The sequence below is a fragment of the Ictidomys tridecemlineatus genome, chromosome 14 (assembly GCF_052094955.1).
Source record: "Ictidomys tridecemlineatus isolate mIctTri1 chromosome 14, mIctTri1.hap1, whole genome shotgun sequence".
NCBI lineage: Eukaryota > Metazoa > Chordata > Mammalia > Rodentia > Sciuridae > Ictidomys > Ictidomys tridecemlineatus.
In genome coordinates this window covers 28,213,360-28,233,454 of record NC_135490.1, presented here as the reverse complement: position 1 = coordinate 28,233,454, position 20,095 = coordinate 28,213,360, and the positions used below count along the sequence as shown (strand labels likewise).

General features: G+C 31.9%; 1 long non-coding RNA gene across 1 annotated transcript in view; it reads right to left on the bottom strand.

Annotated features, from left to right (window-relative positions):
• Positions 1–221: 221 nt before the first annotated feature.
• LOC144370589 (uncharacterized) overlaps positions 222–20,095 on the bottom strand; it is a 334,921-nt gene continuing 315,047 nt past the window's right edge. Inside the window, exons 5-6 of the long non-coding RNA XR_013430503.1 lie at positions 3,782–3,811; positions 222–284 (exon numbers count right to left, since the gene is read on the bottom strand). This is a non-coding gene — a long non-coding RNA (uncharacterized LOC144370589). The remainder of the gene's footprint in view (positions 285–3,781; positions 3,812–20,095) is intronic.

Genomic DNA, 20,095 nt, shown 5'->3' with positions numbered 1-20,095 from the left:
GAATGAGAAGTTATACTCCATTTATGTATCATGTGTCAAAATACATTCTACTATCATATATAACTACTTAGAACAAATCAAAAAAGATACTGATTTATGATTTGTTTTCACTTGTGATAGAACTACTTTTTAAAGCAGCAATTCCAGTTTCTATTTGCATCAAAACATAAACCCACCTGAACAGACATTTCCTTTCAGTTCATTAAGTTTTTCATGACATACCTTTCCTCCCTTATGTGGTTCATGTCTTCTGGTTGTGGTTTGCTTTGAAATGGTACCTTAAACTTTTTAACACAAACACACTTGGTTGGCAAAATTAATGTATAACAATATTATTCAAATCTACTACATAATAAGGTCTTTCAATTTTCTTGAAAGACTCATTCCTTTTGGCTTAACTTTTATGAATTTACTTTTTTAATAGAAACAGAAAAATATTACATACTTAAATATTTTGTAAACACAGTAACAAGTAGAAAGGTTTTCTTTTTTTAGTTTTACTGTGAGAGGAGGAAAGAGAAAGTCACCAGAACAGTGACCAGCTGGAAAGCAGCCAGTTGTCAGCTCTGTATAATTATTGCCATGTGAGCTTGTGGCTTTGTAGCTCTAACAATTTTCAGAAAAAAAAAATGGTAATTGGGATTTTGACTTTATATCTTATGATTTTTTAATGTTGGTTCAAAATTTTTGAATCACTGAAAATAAAAATTTAAAAAATGATTTAAACTTGTATCAGAGACGGGAAACACAGAGGATCTTTGACATCTCGGCTTCTCCCAAACAATCATTATCAAATTATGAAACAGGTAACTACGGTTCAGAAATTAAAACAGATTTTTTTCAAATGCACAAGCTAGATAATAAACTCAAAAATAATTTATGATGGTGGGAGATGATACTGGGTTTTATTCCATTTAAAACATGTTTGGCATTCATAATTTTATTGTGATTGAATCTTCCATCACCTTGTCAGTGAGAGAAAGAAAGCCAAAGGTGTGAACTCCACCAATATAAGAGACCATCATTTGTCTTAGATTATTTCAAATTTGATCCAAATGCAGCTTTAAGCCAGATAATTTCTGCTTTTTTTTTTTTTGTTTATTATTGTTGTTAAGAAGGATAAAAGAACAACTCCCAATTAAGCCAAATGCCTTATAGGAAAGTAAATTTCAAAATGTTCAATTACTGCATGATTTCAGATGGGCATTAACAACTACTTTAGGCCAAAAATTCTGTATGACTAAATTGTCCTAACTGCCTCTTTGGACAGTGTCAGACACTATTCATTCCACTGCATAGCTACGCCCTCTGGCACTTAAATACCAAGGCCAAAAAAATCTCATTAAAAATAAAATGCAGTTGGTAAACATTCAGTATGTCCTATGCCAATTGGGAAATAAAGGTCTGTTGATTTTGCCAAACTAGCAGACAAATTTTGGTGAGTGTATGAAGATTATAAAAAAGGCATTTCCTTTTCTCAGAAATATTGTCCCCAAGCTATGTTACTTTTCTAATAAAATCATGCTTTGAAAAGTATATTGTATATTACATATTCAAAGACAATACACTACCCTATACCTTTAGGTTCATTAGTTTAAATTTGAATGCTAAATATCTAAGTAATAATACGTCAATATTGCCTTTTCCTCAGCATATTGAAGAAGGTTAAACTGTTCTAATTAAATAAGACTAAGCATCAAATTGCCTCATATCATTAATTGAGACTCAATATATTCCTGCTAAGTCCCCCTTGGAACCATATATCTTAGAAGTATAATAGTAAATGTTAGCATTATTCTTTCTTCCTAAATATACTAAAATTAGCCCTTGTCTTCATTTGTCTGACAAAATAAAGATAACTACCAGCAAAAAGGACTCAGTTTTATTATAGCTTCTCCTAAAATCATGGGTACTTTTCCAAGCATGCAATTCTTTTTACGTCAGTAGGCCCAACAAACATGTATGTGTACTTCACAAGAAACAGAGGTAAGCAAGAGTTACACACTGTAAGCAGCTCCTTGTGAACTACACCAAAATATGGGGCATTTTCTAGCGGAATTTCCTAGTGGAATTCTGCCATTGTCTTTGGAAAACATCTCATTGAAAATGTAGTTCACTACAGATATTTCTAAAGACCTGGTCGCCTGCAATATTTATGTACAATGATAAAGCTCTGTGAGGAGAGGAAGAGGGGAGCTGGTGTTTTTATTTTTGTTTTTGTTTTCTAACCTTCCTCCAGAACTACTCTACTCACATCTCCTTTTGTTCTAATAATTCCCTGGCTGATTTATTCATTCAACAAGTATTTACTGAGTACTTAGGTAGTACAAGTGCTATTTTAGTTATCAGGCATATAGCAATGGACAAAGGTAAGTACCAATCCTTGTGGGTTAACATTCTAGTGGGGGAACACAGACAATAGACAAGAATTATAAATATAAAATAATTATAGAATAGGTGCTATGTGCAGAGATGAATGTAAGGCATTGGATGAACTGACATTGATTTTTTTAAAACATTAGCTAAATCCTTCCTTTTTTTCTCCTTATATTACGAATCCTTAATGCAATAGTTGCATTTTTTCTATTTTCTCTGTTATTTAATCCCAATAATTAGTCTTCATTTTGTTATGATAGTGTAGAGATGAGAGGGTAAATATTTTGAAAATTTAAAAACCTAAAATATCTGGTTTTAGAGTCCTTACACTAGCGTTTCATTTCATTTTGTATGCATGATAGAAAGAAACTACTGCTGACCAAACATAATCCTTCTTCATGGGTTTTTGTCCTAATAAAGCATTTATTTTCATTTACTGTTCACTCTGATGGGCAGAGGTGTTCTCACTCTTATTCTTCTGACACTAAATAGTAAATTATTCTATCACTCATTCTGTTGGCTTAGGCTGGTAAGGATGCGTTTTTGAAACTCAGGTTGAAATCCAAGGCTCTGTCTATTAGTCAAGTGGAAAGAATCCTCTAGAGTGAAATTACCCTCATCCTCACTGCTAAACAGACTAGACGAAAGTGATTTTTCAATCAGATAGTGCAGCTGGGATCTCTGAAGAATATTAACAGAGAGACAGAGGGAGACTGGTAATATTACTAGTGAAATACAACATGAAGAGTGCCCAAGTACACGTGCAACACTAGTAAAAACAGTACTCATATGCACTAAATAGGAGTATTGAGAACTTCTAAAATCCCTATATTTAAATTAGATTGAAGTTATAAATTAACTTAATTTTTCAGAACTATGAGATAATTATTTTACTGCTATTTCATAGGTTAGTCTTCAACTAAGCCTATGTTAATAGTTTTATAGCAGTTAAAAATAAGGGATGGCACACAATTCAAGAAAAAAGGTACAAATTTATCTTTCCATACTAATAATTCATTTTTTAAAAAATTAGGAGCATGAGGAGATAATTAACCAATATATTTCTAATAATTAACATTTTAAGTAAGAATGAAAAGAAAAGCTACATAAGTATATATATGTATATGCCTAAAAATATGCAAGTTTCTATCAAGTTCCTAAACTGAGACATACTCTAGCCATAATTTTAATAGATTTAAAAGATCCAGGGCTAGAAGAATATAGTTCACATACTTATAGAGTAAATCTTAAAAGTGTGGCGAGGGGCCCGGGAGAGAAGGTCAAAGTGATGGATTATTCCTCATGAAAGCAAAAAAGAGGAACATACACCAAGACTGCTTTCCAAACATGAATAGATGGTAATGTATATAAATGTAATCAGCCAGAGTTAAAAGATTGGACTAACCAATTTATGCTCATTGGTTCAGATGAATTCCTAGATAAGAAAAGAGGAAATTATAACACCTTTGTGTTGAAGATTTGTAACATTTTCAGTTGAAAGGAAATGGATATTCAACAGAAAAGCGAAGTGGCAAAGCAATCAAGATACAGCTACAGAACAATGATACACTTACTTACATCATTTGACAAAAAAAATGCTAATTTTTGTGAAGTAATCCTTCAATTCTCATGTTAATAACTTACTCTGTATCCTTGTTTCCACATCAAGGCAAACTGGGGGAAAACTGTTAACCTTTTATTTTATTCAGTTTTCATTCATGCTAAATACAGTTTCATTTCTGGCACTAAGGAAAAGCCTACACTAAATCTATAGCTGAATATGCCCAGATAGTACAGTTAAAATTCAGTTAGTTATAAATGAATAGGATGAAAGTTTTAGTTTTAAGGGAGGGATTATTTATTCGGGGGCAAGGTACTAGGAGGAGTAAGAGAGATGATGGAAGCAGAAATAATCACCTGAACATTGCTCAAGATTTATTCAAGGATCATTGATTTTTTACAGGACTCAGTACTCTAGTAATTACATCTGGGGACAGACCTACAAAAACTGAACATTTTTGATAATCACATTCTATAACAAATCAAGGGATTAACTGTATGCTGACCCTGAGGGAACTGATACATCAATTAGACAAAATGGTTTCCAGGAGCAAATCTTCTCAATATACTTTCTATTTCAGCAAGCTTACAAAGCTCTGTATTTATGCTTTTCTAACTGTGAGCCCTAGAAGGAGCAATTGTGAATTCTATAGCCAGTTCTTTCTGAATGAACTCATTGACATTTTATCTACCTGAAGGCAAATGGAACAGTTGTTTATTTATTGACTCATTTACTCACTCATACTGCTAAAATAGATTAATTACACAATAATTAATCTGCTTGATCAAACAGGCAACATACTAAGGAATAACATGGGTAAAGTGATTAGAAAGACTCCAGTGTTTTTTTTTTTGTTGTTGTTGTTGTTGTTGTTTGCTTTTTTGTTGTTGTTGCTTTTGTTTTTAAGCAATTTCTACCTCTGAGGCCAAGACTGCCAATGAACAATCTAGAAAAGAAGAGAAATGTCAAGAATAGGAAGGAAAGAAGGGAGGAAGGAAGAAGGAAAGGAGGCAGGGAGGGAGGAATAGAAGGCAAAGAGGAAGAGAGAAAGAAAAAAAAAACAGAAAAAGATGGCAATAATGAAAGTTGCAGAAGTAATAGTCCTGTTATGGTTTAGATATGTGGTATTCCCCAATAAAGCTCATGTTAGGCAATATAGCAATTTTCAGAGATGAAATTATTAGATTATGAGAGGTGTTAACTAATCAGTGGATTAATCCACTTGATGGATAAATAATTTTAATGGATTACTGGGTGAAATATAGGCTGGTGAGGCATGACTGGAAAAGGGAGGTCACTGGAGGCATGCCCTTGGGATTGATATCTGGTTCCTGCCCACTCCCTCCTTCCCCTCCTGTCTTCCTCCATGCCCACTCCCCCCCTTCTCTCTTTTTCCTCCCCAGCTGCCATGATCTAAGCAGCTTTCCTTGGCCACATCCTTCCACCACGGAAGGCTGTCTCACCTTAGTTAGGCCCACAGCAAGAGTCAGAGCCCATGGACTGAGACCTCTGAAACTCTGAGCCAAAAATAAATTAAATAAATTTTCCTCCTCTAAAACATTCTTGTCAGGAATTTAGTCACACTTACACAAACTGGCTAACATAATTTCTTGGGAAAAGGGTTCTTGAAACTCTTAATGTTTATTTGCTACATGTCTATCAGGAATTAAATGTCAAATTATTAAGAAAAACTTTTTTATAATCTTTTACAAAAGACTCACTGTCATAATTTACTTTCAAGACCAAGAAAAAGGAAAGATAAATTTTCAGAAGTCAAAAAATCTCATAAATCAGTTAAAACAATCATTTACTAAAATGTTCAAGAAAAAAAGTTGACCCTGGTGTTAATAGGTATTTTTCTTTTTCTTTTTTCTTTTTTCTTTTTTTTTTTTTTTGTATCATGGGCAATTGACCACTGAGCCTCATCTCAGCCCTATTTTTTAATTTTGTTTAGAAACAGGATCTCACCCAGTTGCTAAGCTTCTCGCCATTTCTAAGGCCAGCTTTGAATTCACAATTCTCCTGATTCAGTTTCTGGGATTATAGGCATGTGCCACTGCACCCAGCTAATTCTAGGTATTCTATAGAGACAAGTTTCCAGTTTCAGTTGTGAAGTACTGACAAAGTGATTTACCTTTGTACCTAGACAAACATAATGAAGTGCATAGTAAATATGATGATAAACGCAATCTGCATGCATTTTCTATGAAATAAATTCACATGTATCCAGCATTTTTTATTAGGAAGATTAGGTGGTCTTTGAGAACTACCCCATTTCATATCAAATAGGATTCTAATTTCTATTTAGAATCTCATTCTCTGTTGCTTAATTTTTCTTTGCCACCTATGTAGAAATGTTTCAAATAAATATTCACTGTTTCTAAGTTAGTTACAATGATCCAAGTTTGTTTTAATCTCAAATATTTCTAAATATTGCATATGATAATATGGAGACATTAGACAGCTACTTGATTTCACAACTTCTGGAATCCAATTGTTACCTTTAGCTCCACATTTCTAATATCTTTATAGTTCTCCTAAACTGAATTTGTAGTCTTCTAAGCTTTCTTCATGGAGATTCAGGCAACTTAGACATCTAATCAATTTTCCTATTGAGAACGTGACTCAATAGTTTGGAGGAATGGACATGTTGAAACATTCAGGTCAATTGGTGGCTAAATGCCCTAACAATATTTATACCCAGCAAAGTTTTGAACTTCTATAAAACTTTTAGATTCTTGGTTTTATTTTTTCTGTAGTGTTTTTATCACACCTCTAAGCTTTTATGTGCTTTTATATTAGAAAAGTAGAAAAAAATAAAACTAGACAACCTGTACCAGAGACTTTCAAAAATTAGCATTTTTTTTTCCCTTCAGAAAGTAAGAAAATAGTAGTCACATAGTAGTAATTTTATCAAATGCCATAATGGACAGAATTAACATGTCTATCATTCCCTTATTATAAATGTTACTACTTTAAGCTTAATTCTCAACTGCAAGATTCTATTAAAATATTTTAAATGGAGTATTGAAAACATCTCTAAAGCATGTTATTAAATTGGTCTCATCATTTCAATTTCTATGAGCTTTACAAAGGAAGAGGTATTTCAGCTATATTAGTAGACTTTTATCCAAAAACCATAGAATTTCAAAATGTATAGCAGAATTGATTTGGGTTTCAGCTTTTGCTTCACATACTACTCATGTCACCAAAGAAAATTAATGTGGAGCCCTCTGAGTAGATATATCACAAAATGAATGGTTGGTAACCTCTTCACAAAAGTAGCTTAAGATTACATAATAGAGTTCTTAAGGTCAAAATAGAAGTGCTATTGAGGATATTTTGTACATTGTCTTCCAATATTGGCAGAATTCATATTGAGATTTGAAAATCTCATTGTCAAAACCAACTGACCAACCCACTTTCTAAAGATGGTCTTTAATTACACTTAGTCAATAATGTTATCTTGACCCAGCAATACTAAATTTAGTAACATGAATACAGAATCCGGGAATGCCATTAGGCTTTCCTTTCTATTTTTTTTCTCCTAACTGGAGGGTGAAAGGATACTGCATCTAATCCAAGGAGAAAAACAAGTGTGATCCCAAGGGAATGCATTTTAATGATTATAGCAAAGAAGGGGGAGAAAGTTCAATTGGCTCACTCTTCTTGGTCTTGACAAACATGCAACTTTGCTGAGGAAAAAACTGAGTATGAGGTAATGCCATCATAAATAATTGCTTAAATCATCTCAGCACTACAGAAACTAAAATTTTGTAAAAGGAGAAAGCAGTATAAATGTAAAAGCATGGAGAAAGTAAGCTCTTAAGGTAATTGAGGATTTTACATTGGATAGTAGTTTTATACAATATGTGGCTTTAAATTCAAATTTGGAGTACCCACTAGTTAATAACTGCAGATCAAAACAGCTTTCACATTTTTTTTTTTGCTATAGCTTTAGGTACTACAAACAGAATTAAAGAGGCTAATGGAATATATACAAAAAAATAAGCCTTCTATCCTATAAAATACAGTGAGACAAGTAGGAGAGGATGTTTGTTAACAAATAGCCCAAAAGCTTTTAAACATATTTTTCACATACATATTGAAATCATTGTTGATCTGTATATGCAAAAAGAAAAATCCAACAATGTACTGACTTATTGAAGATCATTAAGATGTACAGTATAATTTCCAGGATTTATTCTTGCCTCTTTTGGGAAAGCTTAATATTGAAGATAGAGTTCCTGAAGAAACGCCATTTATATGACATACTTTGACCATTTTCCCCAAATACTTACTGACCTCAATATCTAAAAGTTTTACTCTGGTTAAATCTAATTCAACATTTTCAAGGATCTTACTTCTTTCTAACTTGCAACTTAGCAAAATAAATTAACAGATAATAATAGAAGACTGGTACCCTGCTAAGTGATTTACACTTATCATTTTATTTAATCCTTATGGGAAAAACTTGGATGTTCATTTCTATTTTATAGCTGAAGTAATCACAGCATGAAGAGGTTAAACAATTTATATGAACTCCCACAACTGGAAAATCAGAGACCAGCGCTTAATAAGGAAGAACATATGGCTGGAGTTTCCGAGTCCAGACTTGGAGACAGAACCCCAGGGTGGGATCCTTTGTATCACCTGCCACCAACATGATTTCTGATCTTGTTAACCATCTTGTGCTTCAATTTCCTCTTCTGTAAATTCAGATAATGGTTTCAAAGAATTTTTATAGATGTTAATTGTATAACAATTGTTAAAGAACTACAAATAAATGTAAAGTATTAAGTAAATAAAAATATCTTTTTAAAATTTTTTTCAAAATGAGATTTTCTTTTTGTACTCAATAATACAATCCCTTTACTACACTACTGGAATGTCTTTTTTTCCCCCTGTTAAATGTATCATCCATTAAGTAAGCATAGGAAAAACAAAATTATGCATTTCACAGACTAAATTTTTTTTCCTAAAATGGAGCTCAGTTGAGATATAGTTAATATAACTCATAAAACTAATGAAAATGGAAGAGTTTAAAGCATAAACCTCACAGACCATCAACTGCAAAGATAGCAACTGAAGAAAGATTTCATTTTAGCAAAAGACAGTACTAAATTTACTTAAGAAACTATAGGAGTGCATATAAAATCCCTTGTGAGAATAATTTTGTCAAATAGGTTATTTTTTCAAATAATTCATATTTAAATAATGATATTCTATCCAAGATGACAATCAGCAGTTTTTATCACTCTACTTAAAAACTTTCCAAATGTTATATTATGAATTAATGTTAGGCTGACATTTATATAATGTCTTTTATTTGCAAATAGGACCTATGCTTAAAAGATTCTTAGAAGAAATGCAAAAGACACAGAAGTAAATTAACATTAAAAGTAATCAATAAAAAGAGTCAATATGGGACTGGGACTGTGGCTCAGTGATGGCACACTTGCCTGGTATGTGTAGGGCACTGGGTTTAATTCTCAGCATCACTTACAAATAAATAGAGTGAAGGTCCATCAATAAAAATAAAGAATTTAAAAACTCGATAAATTAGATCTTTTAGCTGTTAATCCAGAAATCATTTGGTTATATCATGTGGTAAATATGTCTTTTTTTACTATATTAAGAATACATAATAACAATGTTTCTATAACAGAAAAACTGAAATTTAGGGGAGCTGGGGATATAGCTTAGTCAGTAGAATCCTTGCTTTGCATGCACAAGGCTCTGGGTTCAATCCCCAACATCACAAAAAAAAAAAGAAGAAGAAAGAAAAGAAAAAAAACTGAATTTTAGGCTTTAATTCTCTACTTCTAGCATAAAACAAACTTTATGTAAGTGATTTGATATTTTTCAATTTCCATTGTCTGTAGATCTAAATTTTAATAAATTATAGAGTTAATGCAATTCCTTTTTACCTTTAATCCTAGTTTGACACAGAAAGCAAGCACATCTTATAAATATTTAAAAACATGAAACAAGAATGAACTTAATAGTATTTTCCCAAATAGTGAAAGTATGATATATAAATAAAATATAGTAAGTAGATTACAGATGTATTTCATTTTATTCAACAGATGCCTAAAGTGTTCTGTATAATATATTTTTATTTTTAAATTAAACCATAATATATATAAAATTGGGGAATATAAATGGAACTCTGAGGTACCCCTCACCTCCTTTCTCCCTTGAGGCAAGATTGCATACAATAAAGTTGGTGGTCCCTGGAAGACTCAGTGGTTCCTTCAGCTAGAAGTACTAATATTTGCTGATGAAGTGACCATGGAATTTGAGTTAACATCTACTTTGAGAACTTATACCGATTGAAGTGGATAATCATTGATCAAGAAAAAGAGAAAGAGCTACACCCTGTATCTCTTTCCACCACTCAGTAAATTCCATTAGTGGATCTAGAGAACAGTGAGAAGTTCAAGAAGAGTGAATGACCCAAATGGACACAACTTAGACAAGAAGCAGTAGCCCAACACACAGAGAAGACAGAAATAACAAATAAAAATATCGGAAAAGACAGGTATTATGTTTGAACCCCACTGCAGTAACAACAGAGATTCAAGAAGGAAATTCAAACTCAACACACTTTTACTTCCGGATATAAAATGAGAAAATTTATGAATTAACCTTCCAAAGAATCAGAAAAAAAAAAGACAAAGGAAAAATACCACATTGCTGTGTAGAGCAAAGGAGTCAAACTTACCATGGCATAAGGACATTTGGAAACAAGATATTAGAATAGTATAGTATCTACAGACTGCACAGGTGATAAGTACTACAGGTACAAGTATAGTTTTGTAATTTTTGTAAATTTTCGAAAGAAAATGAGTCAAACTCCTACTTCTACAAAATATCATGATTATTAGGAGGAATACTTTTTGGAAATGCAAGAATTTTGAAAATATAGTGTTTATATACAAAAACAATTTTAAACAAACTAGTAATCAGCATCCATAATGCAATCTAGCAATATATAAGAAATAAGGAGAAAGTAGGAAGCAGTGAATCAACCCATGGTTTAGGTATGTTTGTACAGAATAAATGCCAACATGTAGCTTCAATATTATGTAAGGGTTTTTGAGATATGTACTATGGGATGAAGAGGCTAATAATAAGTGCTAAAAGTAAAACCCAAATCAGAAAAACCTAGAAGCCTAAGTTACTTTGACATTATAGAGCTCATAGTAAAGGTATCTTCAAAAATCTCACTGAAGAAGACTGTGGAAGATGGGTAGAGAAGTGGAAGCACACTATTTTCCTTGTCTACTTAAGGAGCATAGAAAGAGACATAGGAAATTAGATACTTTTCTAGAATAATAGAAAAGTGTGTTGGGTTTTAAATATTAGAAAAGTGATCTCTAATGAAATGAAAGAATTCTTGAAAAATTCCAAATTGAAAAAAAGAAAAAAACACTTTACCATACCTGAAAAGCAAGGAAAATGGAAAGAACTTCAAGAAACACCACATAAAATATAATAGAAATACAGGGTACTACCTTTGTTATAATAAATGATAATTCAATGAATCATCCAATTATAAGAAATCCAACTTTGCAAAGAAGTACACTCATGAAAATTGATTTAAAAATAGAAAAAGAAAACACAGTAATTCTACAATTTTTATGCCAATCCATGAACAAAACAAATCAAGCACAGAAATGTTAATAATCATGGTAGGATTTAAGATTAAAACCATTAAGTAGAAGAGCACTCTTAAACCAAACTATGGTTCAGTTTAAATGAGTTAGTGCATGGTTTATACCAACGGAAAATTTTCAACCTTAAATATATTCATTATTTAAGGGTACATACCAGGGAAATACATAATGTTAAAAATTCACAATTTTTGAAACTCCAACTTGTATAAAATAATAACTGACTACACAAATAAAAACAATTAAAAATTTAAAAATACCCTGAGAAAATAAAATTATATAAGAAATTTCAATAGTTATTTTTCAAAATTATGTAGTCAAAATAAAGTTTAAAAAATAAGATGAAAAATTTAATGCAACCAGTTAATTCTCTTAATAATCCAGCCTCCGGATGAGACTACATTTATATATCCATGAAACAAAAATTAATCATGTATTTTTATATAATGTCTGATGTAATTTAAATAGAGATGAATCTCAATAATGTTATGATGCATATATTTAATCTAAATGGAAATTAAATTTAAATGTTTTAAGTAATATTTAGATTAAAATCAGAATATCAAAGTGAAATCCTTATTTTAAAAAGAACATTTACTCATTAAATATTTTTACTATAGAAGAAAACACTATAGAGAAGAACAATTTGTATTAAGAAATTGGAAAATATACAATAAACTAAATAAAAAATGAAAATTAAATAGTAATAATCTCAATAGAAGAAAAACAAAAAACAGGAAAAAGATAAATCAATTAAAAAAACATTTAATAATATATGTATGTAAATGAGATGGGAGAATGAGGAGGGAAATATTTTGTGGAATTTAAAGAGAGGGTCGGCAATGTTATTTAACTTGAATGTGTCTTTCCACAATGTGTACATGTGTGTATCATGTTTGACACTATATTTTATTTTTCAAAAGAACAATTTTAAAATTTAAAAAAATAGTAGACAAGTTTAGGCATAAGTATTTCTAAATACAGGAAACAAAGAGTAGTTAAAGTGTTAGAGCACAAGAGCAAACCAGTGCTACCTGATAAGCAGATTTTAAAAAATAACTAGCTAAATGTTTTAATCAATCACTAGAGGCCAAATGTAGATTTTTATCAGAATTCAGAAGCCCTGAAACAGTGGTGTAGGGGCAGTTTACATCTACATACCCGTTCTTTAGATACCTTAAATCTGCATTTAAAAGAAAAATCAGAAGCAAGGGAAGGGATTTTAAAAAGTAAAAAATCAAAGACAATAAAGAAGAAAAACACATGCATACAACCAAGTGGGAGATTTTTTTTTTCACATTTCCTGAGTAACTGATTAAAAGTAAAGCAATAAGTATGGGTGTATTCAGTAACATAATTAACCAATTTGAATTGGCTAGACCTTTTTGGCATTGTCTCTTAAGTGTGTATCTCCATATCTAATGGCACTATAATTCCAATCAGTAGAAACTGGAAATGGATGTACATGTGTGCAACAATATATAAACAAGATTTCAAGTAGCAATATCTGTATCGAAAACTAGAACTTACTCAAATTTTACATAATACATTTCATAATTAAAGTACAACATATAATATAAAACCTTAACAGTTAATGATAAAATATTACACTCAATAACATGGATGTTCCAAATACAGCCTTAAGTGAATATGCTCAAAAAATGCTTATTGTATGATTCCACTAAAGCTTAATAAAATAGACAAAATTGAAGTATTTAAAAATGCACGCTTTCTTAAACAAATGTATAAATCAAAGTAAAAGGATGATCATGAAACCAGTTAAATTTTGGAGGTAGTATAGTTTTGAGGAAGGAAGAGTTTCTGGGTGCTAACCATGTCTAAACTTGGTGGTGACTTAGCATGTATTAACACACTTAACAATGGAGTTTTGTGGGGTTTTTTGAACCATCAAGTGGCTAAGAACATTGTAATACCTAAAGACATTAAAAATGCTTCATCTAAAATCTTAATGTACCAAATATGGCAAAGTATTAATAATTGTTGAAGCTCAGGGATGGATATAAAGTAGTTTGTGATATTATTCTCACTATATTTTTGTTTAGAACTTTCATACTAAAAAGTTAAAACGCATTTAGAATATAATAGATAAAAATACATTCTCTATCCTGTATTTTGTTTAATAGTTTTTAAGATTAATGATCAGAATTTATCAAGAGCTATCTTCTGACTCTAGTAATTACACTAAGCAGCCAAATTGGCCAAAGAAGCTATTAATGGGAAGTACTGAAATCTAATTATAGATTTGCAAAACAGAAGGACTGGAATAACTGAGTCCCTGTCCTCATGGCATAGCCCTCTGGAGTGCTAAAATAAAGATTACAATTAGTTTTTAAGTCTTAAAGGACATTTTCTAGTGACTGAACCATTAGACATTTAAACAACAATCCCTTTAATTGTTTAAGATTTAAAATCCAGTTCTGGATTACAGTAAACCACGGACTACATTTCAATATGCTACTTGGTGATTGTAACACATTAATTTCAGAAATGGTAAAAGTAAAAACACTTATTCCCACTAACAAGATATGAGAAAACCTGGCTTAGTTTCTAGAAAATTGATTTATATAAGATAATTAGAAAATACTTTATTGTTTTATTCTTAAAAATATAAAAATCAAATGATTCTACAGGTAAATGTGGAATTTCAACTGTTAAATCTCAAAACTTTTTAACCTAATCTAGAACTTTTAGATTCAGAAATCCAAAAACTCAAAAATTACTAGTGTCAATCTTGCCATAAGAATATTTCCTTTACAAAATACACCATGCAGCCAGGCTGGAATTTTTTTTTATGTATTTAACCAATTTACCCACAATCCTTTTCTAAAGTTTTTTTCATATCCTAAGCTTTTACCTAAGCTCATCATCCTCCATATCATCTTCTCCAACAATCCTAGGGGTGCACTCCAAAATTATCCTGCTAATTCTACGTTTCATAAGCAACTATCTATTTTTTAGCATTTACATATCTTGAATAATTTCTATATGGCCTAGAGTCCTCACATGGGTGTAAACAGACACACAAGTCTATACAATTTATTAAGAGTATCAATAATCCTTCATAAATGGAAAAATTTATGTGAGTTTGTCTAATGTATATTTTATGCAGAAAGTGTTTAGTTTCATTAGTTTTTAGAACATATATGTAAGGATAAAAAATGCATATATATGGAAAAGAGCTAAACTGTCTGAATTAATCTTCAACGACTTTTACACAAGATATGATTTAGAGGTCAAAGTATTCTTTCCATAACCTACAATGGGAAAAATAAAAATAGAAAAAATTTCTCTAAATGTTTTAGTCTTCTCGTATTATACAGATGAAAAATTAGACTATAAAGGAAAACTAAATGACTATTAAATAAAATTGTATAACCCTCCACCAGATAATCATCATAACAAAATTAAACAAGATTTTTCAGATTGTATGAATTCAACATCATTTTAGAATACTCATATAAATGGAGTTGAACTAAATCGCAAAGTATTTCACCAAATATGTTGCATAGAGCGCCAATTCTTTCTCTAAATAACCTGCAATGGAAATGATTAAAATACAAAATACCTTAAAATATTTATTTTCATATGTAGATGAGAGGATATTCAGGTAAGATGAAAAGTTAAACTGTTGCCGTTAGGGAAACATTGCCAGATTATAGTAGTGACAAAATATTTGAATTATTTTTGTAGTGTATATATTCTGACATTTTTAACTATGTAAACCATGTTTATTCATGCAAACACAATATCTTTGAGTATCATGGATAGTTCTCAATAAAGTTTCTTGAAATCTATGTACTTTATATAACAGTTTTCAACCAAGAAGTTGTTTTCCAAGGCTGAGAATTCACCATGTATCATTACATTATTGCTAAACATATCATACAAAGATAATGGAAAACCATGCCATTTTGCAGATGCATTGATGAGTAAGATGACAGTAATCTTTTCTGAAGTAAATAGTCAATAGCAAAAATAATATACATGAATTGAATACCACTTAAATAGCTCTGAATATACAGAAACATTTTTATTTCCTTGCTGTAACTTCAATTATGTATAATCCATAAGCAGATAATTATTGTAACAAAAGGACAAAACTTTCAAAGGTTCTGTGAACTCAAACTAATTTAAAAGTATATTTAACATTAATTTTTGCATTCCACACAAATAGGATATATGAATGCTTTAATTCACATCTAAACTAATCCAATCCCCATTTCCTATTGTGGCTCATTTCCCAACCTGAACATTTTTACATTGATTTTTCTTGTTTCCTAAAGAAAATGTACATATCAATAACTTCTTTAGCTAAGTATATCTGTGTGATAATAATAGTAATAAAGTTTACCAAACAGTTCAATCTAATATTTAATTCTCTTGTATTTTTAGAACAGCAAAGAGATCATGACGTTCCAGTGACTGTACAAATAGTTTACAATAAATCATTTATTGAAGACTTTTCCATACACTATACACAGAACTTACCAGAGGAATCACTGGTGATAAATTAAAACCACATCAGTGAGGTGGTTCAAGATGTTGAATCAGCAGCATTCAGGGATAACCAGCTTTTAAAAGGGATACAATCAAAACAATTGGAGAAAAGCTGTTCTTTGAGGCAGGTAACTATGGTAGAATACTGAAGTTTGTATGTGAACAGACACTTGAATAAAACACAAACATTGGAAAGTAGAACAAAGGTTGAGAAAGAGAAATTCAGCATCTTACACCTGGCAATAGGTAAGGAGGTTGGGATAGGGGTGAGAGAGAGAGAGGTAGACATCCAGAAAGCATAAGTAGCAGAACTTTCAGCATCACACAAAGTGCAATCCAACCAAATAGTGGACCTGGAATCTGCATAGCATACTAACCCTGGGGAAGCACTCTCTGCTTCCCAACATACATTTGTAAAGCAGAATGGAGGAGGGAATCTTAAGAAGATCTTGTCTTACCTTAATGCTTTGGGAGTAAAAGTTTCCTACTTTTTCCTTTCTCCAGTAAATGTCTAACACTGAACCAGATGGTGTTGTCCTTAAGATCTGTTCTGATTACAAAACCCCTATATGCTTTATGTGATGGGAAGCCAATTCACGACAAATGAGTGAACAAAGGATGTTTTCATTTAGGATCAGTTCTTTACTCATTAGTAACTTTTTAGTTCATTTACATAAATTTTACTCTTCTATGCTCCATTGTTAGTGAGGTGGTTGTCATAGTTGTTTTTAATTGGTTATTACTGTATTTCTATACCTGGCTTGTTTTTATGTAGCAGGCGTTAACTTCCATTTGTCTTACTCTGAGTGGTGCTGGGGATAAATTCCACTGCTTCAAATATATTGAGCAGGTGTTTCACAACTCATCTACAGTGGGAAATAATTACAAGAACAACAACAGGAACTTATACTTGTATGTGACCATGTGTAGGAGTTAAGTTTCACATCACCAGAGCTGTAAAGGGTGGAGTATTTGTCGGATGCCAGCCCCCTTAAGTAAGGATGGTTGTGATCCCATAGCATTTCCCTGTCTCTAGAGCAGGAATCACAGAAGCTACCAGAGAGTTGGATGTGTTATTAGTCCTTGGGCTGACCTCTGTTTTGGGAATGGGAGGGAGGGAGGGAGGGAAGGAAGGAGGGAAGGAGGGAAGGAGGGAAGGAAGGAAGGAAGGAAGGAAGGAAGGAAGGAAGGAAGGAAGGAAGGAAGGAAGGAAGGAAGGAAGGAAGGAAGGAAGGAAATTATATGTTCTGCCCCAGCTGGTACTGAAAAGGGCAGCCAAGAGCTACCACAACTGGATCCACCCATAAACCCCTCCCTCTGAGTTCCAGGTGAACATCACAAAAGAAAAAAGGGTGGAGAACACAGTCTGTGCTCCCTCTACAAAGACCATTGCCATAGAGAGCATAGAAAGATCTCTTCAGCATAGGCCAAGGTTGAGAACAACCTCTTTTCTCCATTAAACAACCTCCTTGGTGAGAAGGAAATGCTTCTTTATTAAAAAATTTTGTGGTTATGCCTATTTGGTTTGAAGAGATTTTGTTTTAGGTTTTCTTCTTCTGTTTTTTTAATTCTCCCTCTCTTTTCTCCTCCATTATTTAACCTTACATTTTCATTTTTCCCTCCTCTCCTTCTCCTTTTTTGCTCTTTTTATCTTTAGTTGGTTCTTTTCTGTCTCTGTGTTCTCTCCTTTCTTATTTTTCCATTTCTAATTTTATTTTAAATTTTCATTGGATTTTCTATTCTTTCTCATTTCCCCCTTTTTTCTATATTCTCCTCTCATTTTTAAGTATTATTTTTATAATACATAACATTTTATGATACATATTATTTTTATAATATATTTTATGCTTTTTTAGTTCTTTACTAATTAATAACTTTTTAGTTCATTTACATAAATTTTACTCTTCTATGCTCCAATGTTAGTGGGGTGGTTGTGGTAGTTGTTTTTAATTGGTTATTACTGTATTTCTATACCTGGTTTGCTTTTATGTAGCAGGTGTTAATTTCCATTTGTCTTACTCTTTCTGAGTGGTGCTGGGAATAAATTCCAACTGCTTCACATGTATTGAGCAGATGTTCTGCAACTAATCTACAGTCCCAACCCATTTTGAGAATGTGCCTCAATCCAGCCATGACCTAGTCTCACTAAAATTTTGTTGAATATTTCAACACAAGGAACAGGGGAGAGAATAGCCTATGGCCAAGTCAACATGACTAGGGGAAGGCCTGAAATTCTCTTCTTGGTTGTTCACCCCCATAGCAACAGCACAGAGAAATAACACAACTTCCATAGAGAGCATGCCATTGAGTGATCTTAGCATACGTAGCTTCCATACCCATTCAGATTGCACATAACAGATAAGTCTGGAGGAATAACCATAGAGAGTGCACCCTATGTATGCAGCTATCTATAACACTCCTGCCTGATATTTCAGAGGGTCCCCACACTTGTGAGACCTATATAAAAGGTAGGTAACTTAGACTCTACATAACCACCAATCACAGCCAAAGAATCCACAGGAAAACTACTGTAAGAACTTCACTTGGAAATAAACACAGTATACACAACCCAATTTCCCAAGACACACCCTCAAGTAAAGGCTGTTAATAAGGCCATCACATAAAAGTGGAAGAATGTTCCATCCTAGAACATGCCTAAATTTCAACATAGAAATACAAAAAATATGAGAAAAACAAGGCAGCATGACTCCTCCAAAACTAAGTAACTGTCTAGAAATGGACATCAATGGTATTGAAATAGTTAAATGAATTAGAGTAAACAATACAGAATATAAAAGATCAACCTGATAAAGAAACAGAGATTCTTGGGGGTGGGGGATAAATAAATCAATCTTGCAAATGAGAAACTCAATAAGTCAAATAAAAAACCCAGTTAAAACTTTTACTAAAAGACTTGATCCAGTGGAAGAAAGAATAGCAGACTTTAAGACAAGGAGGAATTATCATATTCAGATAGTAATAAAGAAAGAAAAATAAAATTATAAGAATATACAATGTATCTGGGACAATATATCTGGGACAATAGGAGATCAAACATTCAAGTCATAGTTTTAGAAGGGGGATCAAAGATACATACTGATAGCACAGGAACCCTCTTTAAATAACAGCATAAATGATATGCTATTCAGATACCAGAGGCATTTAAAACCTCAAATAGACATGACCAGAAAAGAATTTTTCCATGACTTATTATAATTAAAATATCAAAAGTGCACAACAAATAAATAATATTAAAAGCATATAGAGAGAAGTGTCAAGTCACTTATAAAAGTAAACCTACCAGAAAAACAGTACATTTCACAATAGAAACTCTAAAGAAAGGAGGGTAGTAAATGATGTATTTAAAGTTCTTAAAGAAAGTTACTACAAACCTAGATTTATTTTATCCATCAAAATTACCCTTCCAGGATAAAAATAATGAAATTACCAAAATAAACATAATCTAAAAGAAATCATGATCACTAAGTCAGTATTATAGAAGATAGTCAAAGGAATACTATGCCCAGATGAGGAAGCAAGATAAACGCCTTCACAAGAGTCCAGGAAACTTTAAGTCTCACTAGAAGTGTAGATAAGCAAATAAGGATTAGGAAAGAATCAAACATGATTGTTTCAGTAAGCCATCAAACCTTCTATGAGGAATAAAGGAAAAGTTAAGAACATAAATTATTTGAAACAACTGAAAGGGGAAAAAATGATAGAAATTAGTACATTTCGTTCAATCCTAACCCTGAATATAAATAGCCTGAAATCTCCAATTAAATGACACAGACTGATTAAAGTAAAAAGACAAAAAAACAAAAACAAAAACAAGACCCAACTGTGCAGTGTCTATAAGAAACTTTCCTCACCCGTAAAGACATACACAGCAAAAGGATGAAGAATGATATTCAAATCAAATGGAATCCAAGGGCAAGCAGGAATAGCCATTGTCATCTCC